The sequence below is a fragment of the Rhinopithecus bieti genome, unplaced genomic scaffold, assembly GCF_001698545.2.
Source record: "Rhinopithecus bieti isolate Rb0 unplaced genomic scaffold, ASM169854v2 scaffold_3043, whole genome shotgun sequence".
In the NCBI taxonomy this organism is placed as follows: Eukaryota; Metazoa; Chordata; class Mammalia; order Primates; family Cercopithecidae; genus Rhinopithecus; species Rhinopithecus bieti.
In genome coordinates, this window is record NW_016804580.1 from 4,446,320 (window position 1) to 4,459,109 (window position 12,790).

General features: G+C 37.1%; 1 protein-coding gene across 1 annotated transcript in view; it reads left to right on the forward strand.

Moving 5' to 3' along the window:
• PLXDC2 (plexin domain containing 2) overlaps nucleotides 1-12,790 on the forward strand; it is a 487,631-nt gene that overhangs the window by 354,382 nt on the left and 120,459 nt on the right. The window lies entirely within an intron of this gene.

Sequence of the window (12,790 nt, forward strand, 5' to 3'; positions counted from 1 at the left end):
TAAGTCAGAGAGATTAAATGACATACTTGAGGTCACAGAGCTAGTTAAGGATAAATCCAGAATTTAATCTGATGATCCCAAGACATCTCAACCATTTTCCCTGCCTAAAGAGATTATGTAAAACAATTCACAAATCTATGTCTCATTTGTTTTTCCAATAAGTATTTCCTAATATTGGCTGTTTAAGAATCTTGCTTGTTAGACTTTGTCATATCACACAATTACAAGTATAGATAGGAGACGTATTCCTACTTCATTTGGAGAGCTAACCAAATGCTAAGAACATATAATTACGAGGAGTAAAATGTTCTGTTCCTGTCCAAGCTAAACTTACTGAACTATAGATACTGAACTATAGGGAAGTAAGTGTAATTCTTTCTGTAATAAGTTTCTTCTAATAGGCTAACACCAGCTTTGTTTTGTTTCATTATGTTTTACGTGAATGAGAAGAAAAATTCTGATTTACATAAAACCCACCACCAATTTGGGACTTGTTTTAAAATTGTAAATTTTAATTACAATTAAATTTTACTTTAAAATTAGTAATGGATTGAAAGAATTCAGTTAGGTAAATTTCATTTTCAATGCCCTCATTCAATTTATCTCAGTATTTAAATGTGCCAACCATGCTAAGCACGTACATGACCTCCAATCCTTTCATGCTGCAAATATTGCCTTTTCTTCAATAGCATAATTTTTTTTTGCAGTGCAAACTAAATGATGAACGATCAATAAATAAGAAAACGCATTTACAGTTGTAACAATCTTGCTTAGAGTGGGATTGAAATAGGGAAGTACGACTGCTGCTTAAAATAAGAATGAATACAGATTTGCTCATAATATTCAATGTTTCTTCACCAATGCCCTGTTGTTTTCTAGAATCGTATTGGAGAGAAGACTTGTGGACGCATGGATTCCCTTAAATAATTAAGTTATTTTTCCTGAGGTTGTAGCTCCTGTGTTGTTTAACTAAAGATTCGAAATTCTGTTTTAAATTATGGGCCCTTATTGTTACACAGCTGTATATTTTAATTAACTTCAAAGATAGAGTTTGCTTAGAATTCAGTCAAAACACAAAAAGAATATTTTTTAAAGTTCTTTTCTCAAATTACCAACTGTTCATTATAGTGCATTTTTCAATTTTAGAGGATCCAGTTTTTTTAGATAGCTTTAATTACCTATGAAATTAACTATGTCATCTATTTCCTTGACTATATTAATGACAATTATTTTAAATGTTGTAACTAATACCTCCAATATCTACATGTCTTATGGGTCTATCTCTATCACCTGTTTTCTTTCTATTTCCTGTAGATTTTTATTCATTGGTCATGTTTCTTTGCATGCTAGATGATTTTTTAAATAAAATTTTGGACATGGTTTACAAAGTTCCAGAGTACTTTGAGAATGTAGATAATGTTTTCTTCCTGCAAGTCAGTTTACTTTATTTTTTTGGCAGTTAGTGCAGGACAGATTACCTTAACACTGTGCAGCTAAGCCCTTTCAAAGTTGAGCATCAGTCCTTATGAGACCAGAATATTTCTGGTAAGCCCTTACTCTTCTAGTCCTTCAGGGATCTCCACTAAAGATCTGGATTTTTACTATGGACCTTTTCCTTAGTGCCCCTGAATGCACGTATTTTTCTGCAGCACCATGAGACAGCCCAACGGCTGTGGAAAGGCAAATCGTTCTTACCTGTGATCACAAGTGGCTGTGATATGATTGATATAATATGATGTGCTAAGCTGTGGAATCAAAATGACTAGCCAGGAAAGACAGTCAAGGATATCAGAATGAACCACTGAACCGTTCAGTCATGTATTAAAAAGAAAGTGTGTAGGGTAGTTACTTAAACTCTGTGGGCTAAGTCAATGAGACCTTCTCACTCTCTATCACTTGCTTGTAAATTGGCAAATGCTTTGATGAGAAAAGTGGTGTTGGGTTTATGTCTGCGTTTTTCGTTCTTTGGGATTTTGGCTTTGCAAGACCTTGCTCTTTGATAACTACCTGAAGTTTTCAACGGAAGCTTTCCCTATTTTATTCACATTTCCTGCTTGATTCAAGTAGTAGAAATGATCTTAATCTTGTATGCCATAACCAGCAGTGAAAGTCACATTCACATTTAATAGTAACCTCCAAAGTTGATAAAATCTGGCGTTTCTTGAGCTCTTCATATATGCCAGCCACTGACCTAAGCATTTAAAATAAATTATGTATAATTCTCACAAAAACCAGGAGTAGCTACCTTGGTCATTTACAGAAAAGGAACCTGAAACACCCAGAGACATTACGTAACTTTTCTAAAGATATGGAATAAAGATTTATCCAAAGAAATACGACTCTAAAGCCCAAAGGCCTAGCTACTGTACCAGAATGCCCTCTTACAAACTTCCTTTCCAGCAAGTGACTGAATCTATTCATTCATTTTGATATCCTTGACAGTCTTCCTCGGCCAGTCATTATCATACCATAGCCTAACATATCATATCATAGCATACCATGGCTACTTGGGAGCAAAGGGAAGGTTTGCCTATCCACAGCATTATATTATTAATCTATAATTTTTTTAAATGAAAGAACCTGTACATAGGCCAAAAAATGGATCCTTTCTTAAATACATGGACTTTGGCAACCAAACTCTCATTTTCCTATTCTGTTAGCAATTAGCTGTAACCCTAAATCTCAGCGTCTTCATATTAAGTTGCCATTAAATAGTGATGACTTTTTGCTTGATTACAATAGATATGGCTCTAATATTTCTGGTCTATTGATAATGTAACAAGGAAACTAACAATTCTCAAAAAAGTATTGTATTCCAGTGACCGGGTGTGGTGGCTCACGCCTGTGATCCCAGCACTTTGGGAGGCCGGATCACTTGAGGTCAGGAGTTGGAGACAGGCCTGACCAACATGGTGAAACCCTGTCTCTACTAAAAATACAAAAATTAGCTGGGCGTGGCGGTGCACGCCTGTAATCCTAGCTACTGAGGAGGCTGAGGTAGGAGAATCGCTTGAACCCTGGAGGCAGAAGTTTCAGTGAGCAGAGATCATGCCACTGCACTCCAGCCTGGGCGACAGAAGGAGACTGTCTCAAAAAAAAAATGTATTTCAAACATGCTGGAGATTTGAAATAAGGGTCTTTACAGTCCTTGATGCTGTCTATCCTAGAATACTCTTACTTTGTAAAGCTGCAGTTTCTCTGACTTGTTTTATCTCTATTCTCATTATATACTTGGCATTTATAATCACTCTGGACACAAACTATGGATGGATGTCACTCTTTTTGTGTCAGTTGCAAACTCGGGTCCTTTTTTTTTCGTTAGCTTATGTAAGGGATAAAGATAGTCACTAGGTTAGGAAACTGGTAATTTAAATAAAAATGTCATATAATCCTACTAGATAGCAATAGGAGAAAAATCACAGAAGAGGCAGGCTTAGCCCAGGAGTCAGCCTGTTCTGTCCATTTTCTTGGTTGAATACCATCTCCTTCAGCAGCAAATTTTAGAGGAGGTCAATATAGAGGAACTTTACTGTTTATTAAGTAAAATCACTTTTTAATCTACTCTACCATTTAAGTATTTAAACCTATGTTCCTTGGTGTCACATTTGCTTCTTCTATGGAAGAATGCATAATTAATAAATCACCATTGCCAATTAGTTGTAGGTTTCAATGGGGCGGGACTCTTAATGCATTTTTTTAAAATTCTTTGAAGATTATTTATCTTATTTAAACTGTAATGACCCTTCACTCATGGTTAGCAGCCTGAAAGCATTAAAAGATGAACATTGGCTGAACTTGTAGAATTTATAGAAAAAAGGTAATTCAAGAAAGTTAGAGAAGGCCAAAAAGAACGCAACAGTGAGACCACCACCATTTAGATATAAGGTAATTTCCTTCTGTAACTATTGCTACGTCTGTGAGAAAACTTGATGTGTGAATACAGTATATGCATCCAAGACATTTGATAAATGTGTGAGCAGAAAAGAATAATATATATGTACATATGTATCTAATACAAGGATAAGAAAACCAGATAGAATCAAATGCTGATTTAAAACTCTCAAGAAATAATTCTAAGGAAAATGAAGAGACAGATATTTTATATCGTAGGACTTCCCTGTATTTTAAACAACTAAAGTATTAAAGTTTTATCTACACAGTTTTATTTGAGATCTAATTCATTTGCATTCGTAGAGATATTTTACTTTTTAGCTATCTCACATATAGAAGTGCCTGACATTTTAATTGTTTCTTTACTTTTCCTAGTGTAAGAAAATGGTAAGTTGAATTATTCTCCCTTGATAATGTTCCAATGACAAATCCTTTGTGTAAAAATACATAAAGTAGCCAGGTAGAAAGATCAATGTCCCAGAGGAAATTATTTTATTTTATTTTACTTATTATTATTATTTTTTAAGACACAGTCTCATTCTGTTGCCCCGGCTGGAGTGCAGTGGCGTGATCTCAGCTCACTGCAACCTCTGCCTGCCGAGTTCAAATGACTCCCCTGCCTCAGTCTCCCAAGGAGCTGGGATTACAGGTGCCTGCCACCATGGCTAGCTAATTTTTTGTGTCTCTCCCAAACCCAGGGTGTAGACTTTCCTTAATCTCCTCTCTTTTCTCTTGACGTCTAATTCCCAAACCATGTTTAGGTAAGTTTCCTTATCTAGCTATTGTCCCAGGTAAAATCCATACCAGAGTCTTGACTATCTTGAGTCCAATGGCACAAGCTTCTTCAAGTGGGCACCCTGCATCGCTGTCTTTTGTATGAAGCTCAGACTCTTCGTGTGCCAATTCCATGTGAGCAGTCTTAACTCAGAGGGCACAGTTTTTACTCTGTGTATGTTTTTATGTTTTATGTTACACATATGTTTGTAAAACAGATATGTTGCCAACATCTAAACATTAAAATATTTCAAGTAAAAATGTAGATTTGCATTTTTTCCTTGAGGACTCAGAAAGCCCTGGAAGCCCTTTGCTTGCAAATATTGCCTGGAAAATTCACTCATAGCGTGCACCCTCCAATTTCTCCCTCATGAATTTCTTCTTTCTTACCCGAGGCACACAGTAGCTTATGTAGAAAGGAAGTTTGAAACCTGTTTTAAAGTGGAGGTGGATTTTACTTATCACCTTCATGCTGTTAGTTGACTGCTTCCAGATTTTCTACAGATTATGATTGTGGAAATGGGGGCAGGAGGCATGTTAGGAATTGATTGTTTGATGATAGCTCACCTTGACTTTCATGCTATTAGATGCATTGCTCAATACCTGGCAGACGAGAGTTCAGGAGCTGTACACTAAAAAAAGGATTGAAATAATTGTGCAAATTGTTACTGATACTCTGGAAAGCAAATGAATTTTTACATTGTCAAATTTAACTGAAAGACCTTCTATTCAAGTGTAGTTTACAGACAACTCAGCATTAATATTTTGGACTTTGTGTGTTTGTTTGTTTTTTAGAGACAGAGTCTTGCTCTGTTGTCCAGGCTGGAGTGCAATGGCATTATCATAGCTCACTGCAGCCTCCAACTCCTGGGCTCAAGTGATTCTCCTGCCTCAGCCTCCCAGGTAGCTGGGGCTACAGGTTGTTATTTTGATAATAATAAAAGAGATCACGACTCTTAAAAATTAGATTCACTGCTGATAATACTGAAGCCAGATCAGATACTTAAGTAAAACGAAGGAGAAAGTTAAGGGTTACAGACAGATAAGAATGGGTAAAACGGAAAGCTTTGAGTTTATTGTGGGATTTTGTTGTTGCTGTTGTTTTTAATATTAAGCTACTAAACACCATATTGCAAATTAGCAAGGAAACAAAAAATAAGTTTGGAGTAATTCTTTTCCAGTTAAGGTTTGATAGGCATATGAGTCACATCTTGGAACACATACTATACAATCAAACCCTTGCTGAGATGCTGTGCTGCCTAGTGGATAGATAGCTGGGCCTGTAATGGAAACAAATGAATGTTTTGGTGATGTTTTCAGGGCAGAACAAAGAGGAAAATAAAATTCCATTAACCATTACTTAAGCGGCATGCTGTTATCTCCCTAGTTTAGAGACAGATGTAAGAACCTCAGGTTTAAGGGATTGCGTGGGGTTCCTGTGTGCTGGAGAAAGATACCACAGAGTGGAGAAGAGAGGAGCTTCTGTCTTTGACTCTCCTTCCAAAGGCCAGTGTGCTCTGCTCTACTTTTGCTTGCCCCTGACATCTTTTCCTGCCTTGATTTTGTGTAGCGATTGCAACCACTTTCTGCTTCTATGCTTACTTTGCTTTGCTTTAATATCTCAGTTATATAAAAATGTATACCAAGTAATAAACCTATCTCTATCTTGTTATATAGAGCAAAAATTATACTGTCGTTTAAAAGAAGTATTCATGAATGCTTTTAGGGGTCAAAATGGAAGTATGTTTTAGCCAGTGTGAAAGCTCCTTTTATTTCTCTCCTGTGGAGAGAATGTAATTGTAAAATCAATTCGCCAGAAATGTGCGATTCAATACAGATCATACACAGGCTCAGTTAAAATTCAGCTTTACTTTAATCTTAAGAAGGCAACTATTATAGACACTTGAAAATAATAAAGCTACATTGTTTTAAAAATAAAAAAAAAACTTCTGTAGTTGAGAGTTTTTATTATTTCAGTTTGGCTTCCTGACATCCCCAGGATCTCGTGATGACTCACGAGACATTTTGAGGATAAATATAAACTTGTAGAAAGTATAAGAAAATAGCTTCCCGTAATCAAAGTTTTGAAAGTTTTGGTGTTTGACATGTTTTTGGTCCTTATGTTCATTGACTTTGGCACTTCATACCCTTCTAAATACAGAGTCTTCTATAAAATAGTTGATCGTGACAACAACATGTTCATTCTTGTGCTGATTTGCCCAATACTGGCTGTACTTCTAAATAGCTTGTTTATACATACACATACACACACACATAATCTCTTTGTTAGTAGTTAAAAAGAAGTTCATTTTACAGCCTGGATAACATAATGAGACCCTGTCTCTGCAAAACATAAAAATAAAAAAAAAGTAGCCAGCTACTCGGGAGACTAAGGCAGGAGGATCACTTGAGCCATGGAGGTTGAGGCTGCAGTGAGCTGTGATTGCACCACTGCACTCCAGCCTGCGCAACAGAATGAGACTCTGTCTCAAAAAAATATATATAGTAGAATAAATAAATAAATAAAAGAAAATTTTTTAAATTGTTTATTTTAAATGTACCTTTTAATAATACAGTCTCTAATTTTATGCTGACAGAGGACCCTGCAGAGTGGTTGGTCTCACTTGCTCACGGAGAGCTCACACAGCTCCCTTACTTGACTGCCTGTAATATTTTGAAGTTAAAGAGATCACAGTGCAAGAAGGCAGGGTAAGAAAGATAGGAAAATATCAGGTGTGGAGAGGCAGACATGTTCCATAGGAAATTTTAGAGAAAGTCTGGAATTGTTCATCTTTTCTTCATTAATCTTTGATGACATTAGGCATGTAATTCACTTGGCAAAATCAGTTTTTTGAAAATCTGGCATGTAATGGTTTCATAAAAGCCTTGGGTGGCTTCTAGGAAAATATAAGGAGTTGAAAGTTGCTTGTAAATTTTCATTTTAATATTTAATCAGGACAAGGAATACCGTTTTAGAAATCCTGGGCTCTTACTCACAAGCTCTATGAAATTTTAATGGAGAGCATGTGAAGCCAGTTGTTTTGCCATAAAGTGATCATCCGTCTCCAGTGCTTCCTCTCCTGGTCTCTGAATGTTTCAGGACTGCTCTTGAGAGCTGCATATGTTGGTCCCTGCATATCCAAAGGACGCTTCTGATAGACCGTGACGTGAGTCGGTCCCCTGAAGTTGTACAACCTAACATTCCTGATGAAAACACTGTTTCATTGCTCTTGCTACTGAAACCAAAAGGCTTCGTGGTATCCTTTACTCTCCTTTTGTCCCTCACTGTCCTTATTAAATCTATGGGGAGTGTCGATAGCAGTGCCTACATAATTCTTCCAGAATCTGGCCTCTGTTCACTTCCACCACTGTTACCACTTTGGGGTGGGTCATGGCACCTTCTCTTACCTGGAAAACTGTGATACCCTCCTAACTAGTTTCTCTGGCTCCCATGGTCCTTCTACAGTCTTGATTTACCAGCAGCCAGTGTGATATTTTCCCAAAATAAAGGAATGTCCTTCCCTCTGCTCAAAACCTCCCAAATCTTTCTGTGTCTTTTGGAGTAAAATCCAGTGTCACTGTCATGCCTTGCAAGAAATACACGCTCCCTATGATCTGCCCCTACTACCTCCCATTGCCTTTGACACTCTTGTTTGGTACTTCTGCTCCAGCTGTAGAGATAACCCTTTAACTCCTAAAATACACCGAAAGCAATTCAGTCAAGCCCTTTACATGTGCCAGTGCATCTACCCACAGTTGCTTCCCAAATATCCACATGGCAGATTCTCTTACTTCGAGTTTCTGCTGAAAAATCACCTTCTCAGAGAGAGCTTCTGTGACTCTCTTTTCTCCTAGAGACCCCCATTCCTCTCTATCTTTTTACTCTGTTTTAGTTTTCTCCTTGGTACTAACCACCTTCTAGAATGCTATAGGTTTTACGTTCGCTTGTTTTGATGCCTGTCCCTGTTCTCTAGAATGTAGGCTCTGTGAGAGAAGGGTCTTTGTATTCCTGTCTGCTGTAATTCCAGTGCCTACAAAAATATAGAAAATATATCCAATTAATATCTGATGAATGAATGAATGGATTCTATCTTATCAAACAGCATGGACAATGTGTATGCCTTTGGGGGAAAATAATTTATAGGTAGTAGATGTCATTCTTAGGAATCTATTTTCTACTCTATAATCCTCAGTTATATTAAGACTCCTAGTAGAGTTATATGGTAGTAGTGGTTTGACAGATGCAGTCATCAGAAATCATTAACCCAAGAATATGTACATTTAAAAAAACTGGCAACAAGTTAAAGCATAACTCTTGACTGCAAATGATGATTTCTACCTAACTTCTGCTCTCTTTACATATAGGTAGAGTATTTCACCCTTATCATTTGAGTTTGTATCGTTGTTAACAATTTACATGTTGAAGCTTGGAAAAGTCAAAATCATTTGAAAAAATTTAAGTTGATAACTGGAAGAATCAAAGATCATTTATAGTGATCTTCCTAGAGGGTTGGTCATGTCAGATAATTTTCAGTGATAGAAAACTGTACACCATGAAGCTACCCATTTTGGTTTTGGCTAAATTTTCCTCATGTTAAATGAATCTACATCTAGGTAATTTATATATTTTGGGCTTAGTATTTGAAATGCACAGACAAAAGAATGAACTAAAGAGACACAGAAGAATGAAAAAAAATGCTGCAGAAAATGAAACTTTTCTACTGGAACATTCCAATCTTTCAAGTTTAATTGTACCTAGAATTAGATATTTATCTGAAATCAGGACATGATGATGTGTACCTGTAGTACTAAGGAGGCTGATGCAGGAGGATTGCTTAAGCCCAGGTGTTTGAGGCTGCAGTGAGCTATGATTATGCCACTGCACTCCAGCCTGGGCAACACAGTGAGACCCAACGTCTTAAAAATACACATTTATCTGATGCCCAGAAAATTAGGATGAGCAATACTACCTCATTTTATGGAGAAACACCCATATTCTATTCTATTGGCTATTTGATATTTAACAGAGAATGTACTGATTGATACTGCTGTTTAATAAACCACCCCAAAAGACAGTGGCTTAAAACAACTCCATTTCTTATTTCTCACAAGATGCCTATGGATCAGCTTGTTGGTTCTACTGTTATGGGCTGGACTCTGCTGATCTCAGCTGAGCTTCTGAATGTGTAAGCGGTTATCTGGTGGACTGGCTGGGTGCTGGCTAGGCAACAATAACTTCTGGTGCAAAAAAAAAAAAAAAAAAATCCTTCATGTGTCTTGTATATATCTGCAGAAGACCAGCAGCATATATTTTCTTGGCTGTAGCAAGGGTTCAAGAAAGGAAGCAGTAAGCAGATTTTTTAAGTTTTGTTTGTTTGTTTGTTTTTTGCTTCAAGTTTGCTGCTGTCCTCTTTTGCCATATTATTGAGCCTGGAGTCCAAGAGGGAGAGGACCGCAGAGGTACTGGGCAGAAGGAAGCCATTGATTGAGGCCATTACTGCAATCGACCCACCACCAATAAAGAACGTGGAGGAGAGGGCTTGACACAGACACAAAACATAAAGGAAGTGGGTTGAAAGGAAGGAAAGAGATGGAGAAAAAATAAAAATGAAAGATGGCTGGGCAAGGGAAGAAGAGATGGGGAAGAGAGATAGAAAAGTTGGAATGCGGCCAGGTGCAGTGGCTCACACCTATAATCCCAGCAATTTGGGAGGCCGAAGTGGGCGGATCACCTGAGGTCAGGAGTTCAAGACCATCCTAACCAATATGGAGAAACCTCGTCTGTATTAAAAATACAAAGTTAGCTGGACATGGTGTCACATGCCTGTAATCTCAGCTACTCAGGAGGCTGAAGCAGGAGAATCGCTTGAACCCAGGAGGTGGTGAGCCGAGATTGCACCATGTCACTCCAGCCTGGGCAACAAGAGTGAAAGAAGAAAGAAAAGGAAGGAAGGAAGGAAGGAAGGAAGGAAGGAAGGAAGGAAGGAAGGAAGGAAAGAAAGGAGGGAGGGAGGGAAGGAGGGAAGGAGGGAAGGAGGGAAGGAGGGAAGGAGGGAAGGAAAGAAAGAAAGGAGGGAGGGAGGGAAGGAGGGAGGGAGGGAAGGAAGGAAGGAAGGAGAAAGAAAGAAAAAGAAAGGAAGGAGGGAGGGAAGGAATGAAGGAAGGAGAAAGAAAGAAAGAAAAAGAAAGGAAGGAAGGAGGGAAGGAGGGAAGGAGGGAAAGAAGAAAGGAAGGGAAGGTGGAATGCATAATCTGAAGAGAGGAGAATGCTTCTGGGAGGGCTGCAGGAAACAAGACATGTGACTTAAAAAACAAGCTCTGAAATAAACATGTACTATGCATAATGATATAATAGGATTTTCCAATTGATAGCAGTATAAACTCAAGTACTGCTGTGGGTATAGGAAAAGAAGACATACAATAAATTACCACAGAATTATCTGGTAAAGCCTTTTGCAACTTGCAGAGGAAAACTGAACTCATAGATGTTGGAGAAGGGGGTCAAATGACAAATGACAGGAACAGTGGCATTTATATGATGGTAACAATAGATGCTTGCTTTTGTTAATAGATGCTGCTTAAAAATGAGATGATCATGTCTTATTAGGATACAAAAATATATAGGTGAATTGGAATTTTTCCCTATGCTTTTCCATCTTCTTGTATGCTTTAACTGTAAGTCTGTCTTAAATACAAATTACTTTCATATTAGAGTCCTCAACATAGGGTGTAAGACTGGGAAACAGTATAATGCTCAATAAGAAAGGGGATTTCACATATTGATACTGAACTTAGATTAGTAAATCAGTAAATAAAGTATATCAGCCGGATGCAGTAGCTCACAGCTGCAATCCAGCACTTTGGGAGGCAGAGGTGGGTGGATCACTTGAGGCCAGGAATTCCAGACCAGCCTGACCAACATGGTGAAACCCCATCTCCACTAAAAATACAAAAAAAATCTAACTGGGTGTGGTGATGCATGCCTGTAATCCCAGCTATTTGGGAGACTGAGGCATGAGAATAGCTTGAACCCGGGAGGCAGAGGTTACACTCCAGCCTGGGAGATGGAGTGAGGCTGTCTCAAAAATAAAAAATAAAAAATAAAAAATAAAGTACGTCAGACTGGGATATAAATCTTTGTTTTGTTTTGCTGTTTTGTGTGTTTCTGTTATCCAAATACCAGAAGACTAATTTATATTGGTAAAGAATTGAGCATAGTGACACAAATTGGTTAAGAACTGAGCATACTGACAAAATTTGCAAACACTTTAACGTTGTTTAAGAGAGACCTGAAATAGTACATTAAGGGAAAATGTCATCTTCTATTTACTTGTTTCAAGGTAATTCCACAAATTCCAAAAGCAATGAACTTTTTTCTTAATTTTTCCATTTCAACAAAATAGCTCTTTTCACAGTTTCATGATGTCTTGGTCAAAATAAGTCAGAGAGTTTTATTGTATTTTATATTATGTTATATTATATATTCTCTCCAACTTATCCCCTTCTTATTGTTATGCTGTTTATTATGGCTTATACAGCAATATCTGATCTAACATATTATTTAATGAATTACCCACAGATGGCCCAAAATCTGCTTATTCTGCCTAAAGACGTTTTTGGTGCATTTACTCTTTTCTTTTACTGTCCTGTTTCTTTGTTTATTGAAGATGGTTTCATTCCCATTTTGTTTCTATAAAACTGATAATAAAGAGAGTAATCATATCTCCAGTGAATCTTTTCTGAATCTGGAAAAATGGACCCCAAGAGTTCATGTCATTTATAACTCTCTTATCATTTTTCATATATTCTCAATGTATCATATTTTTTAACTGTAAACCTGTAAATATTAGAAATATCTATCGTATTCAGATCTTGAGATTCAAATCTGAGATTCGAATACAAGAACTGTCACACTGAGATGACCATAAGAGCTTTAGAAGTCTTTCATAGTAGTTTCAACCAAAATGGTGAAATGATTGCCAAATTTAATTAGCTATGAATCAATGATGATATTGTCAAATGTATATTTAACAGTGCATTTATTTGTTTTTCTCTAGGTTTTATATCTATAAGACTGCTTATAAACAAGGATTTTCTCAAATTGTATAAAAACAAATATACAATG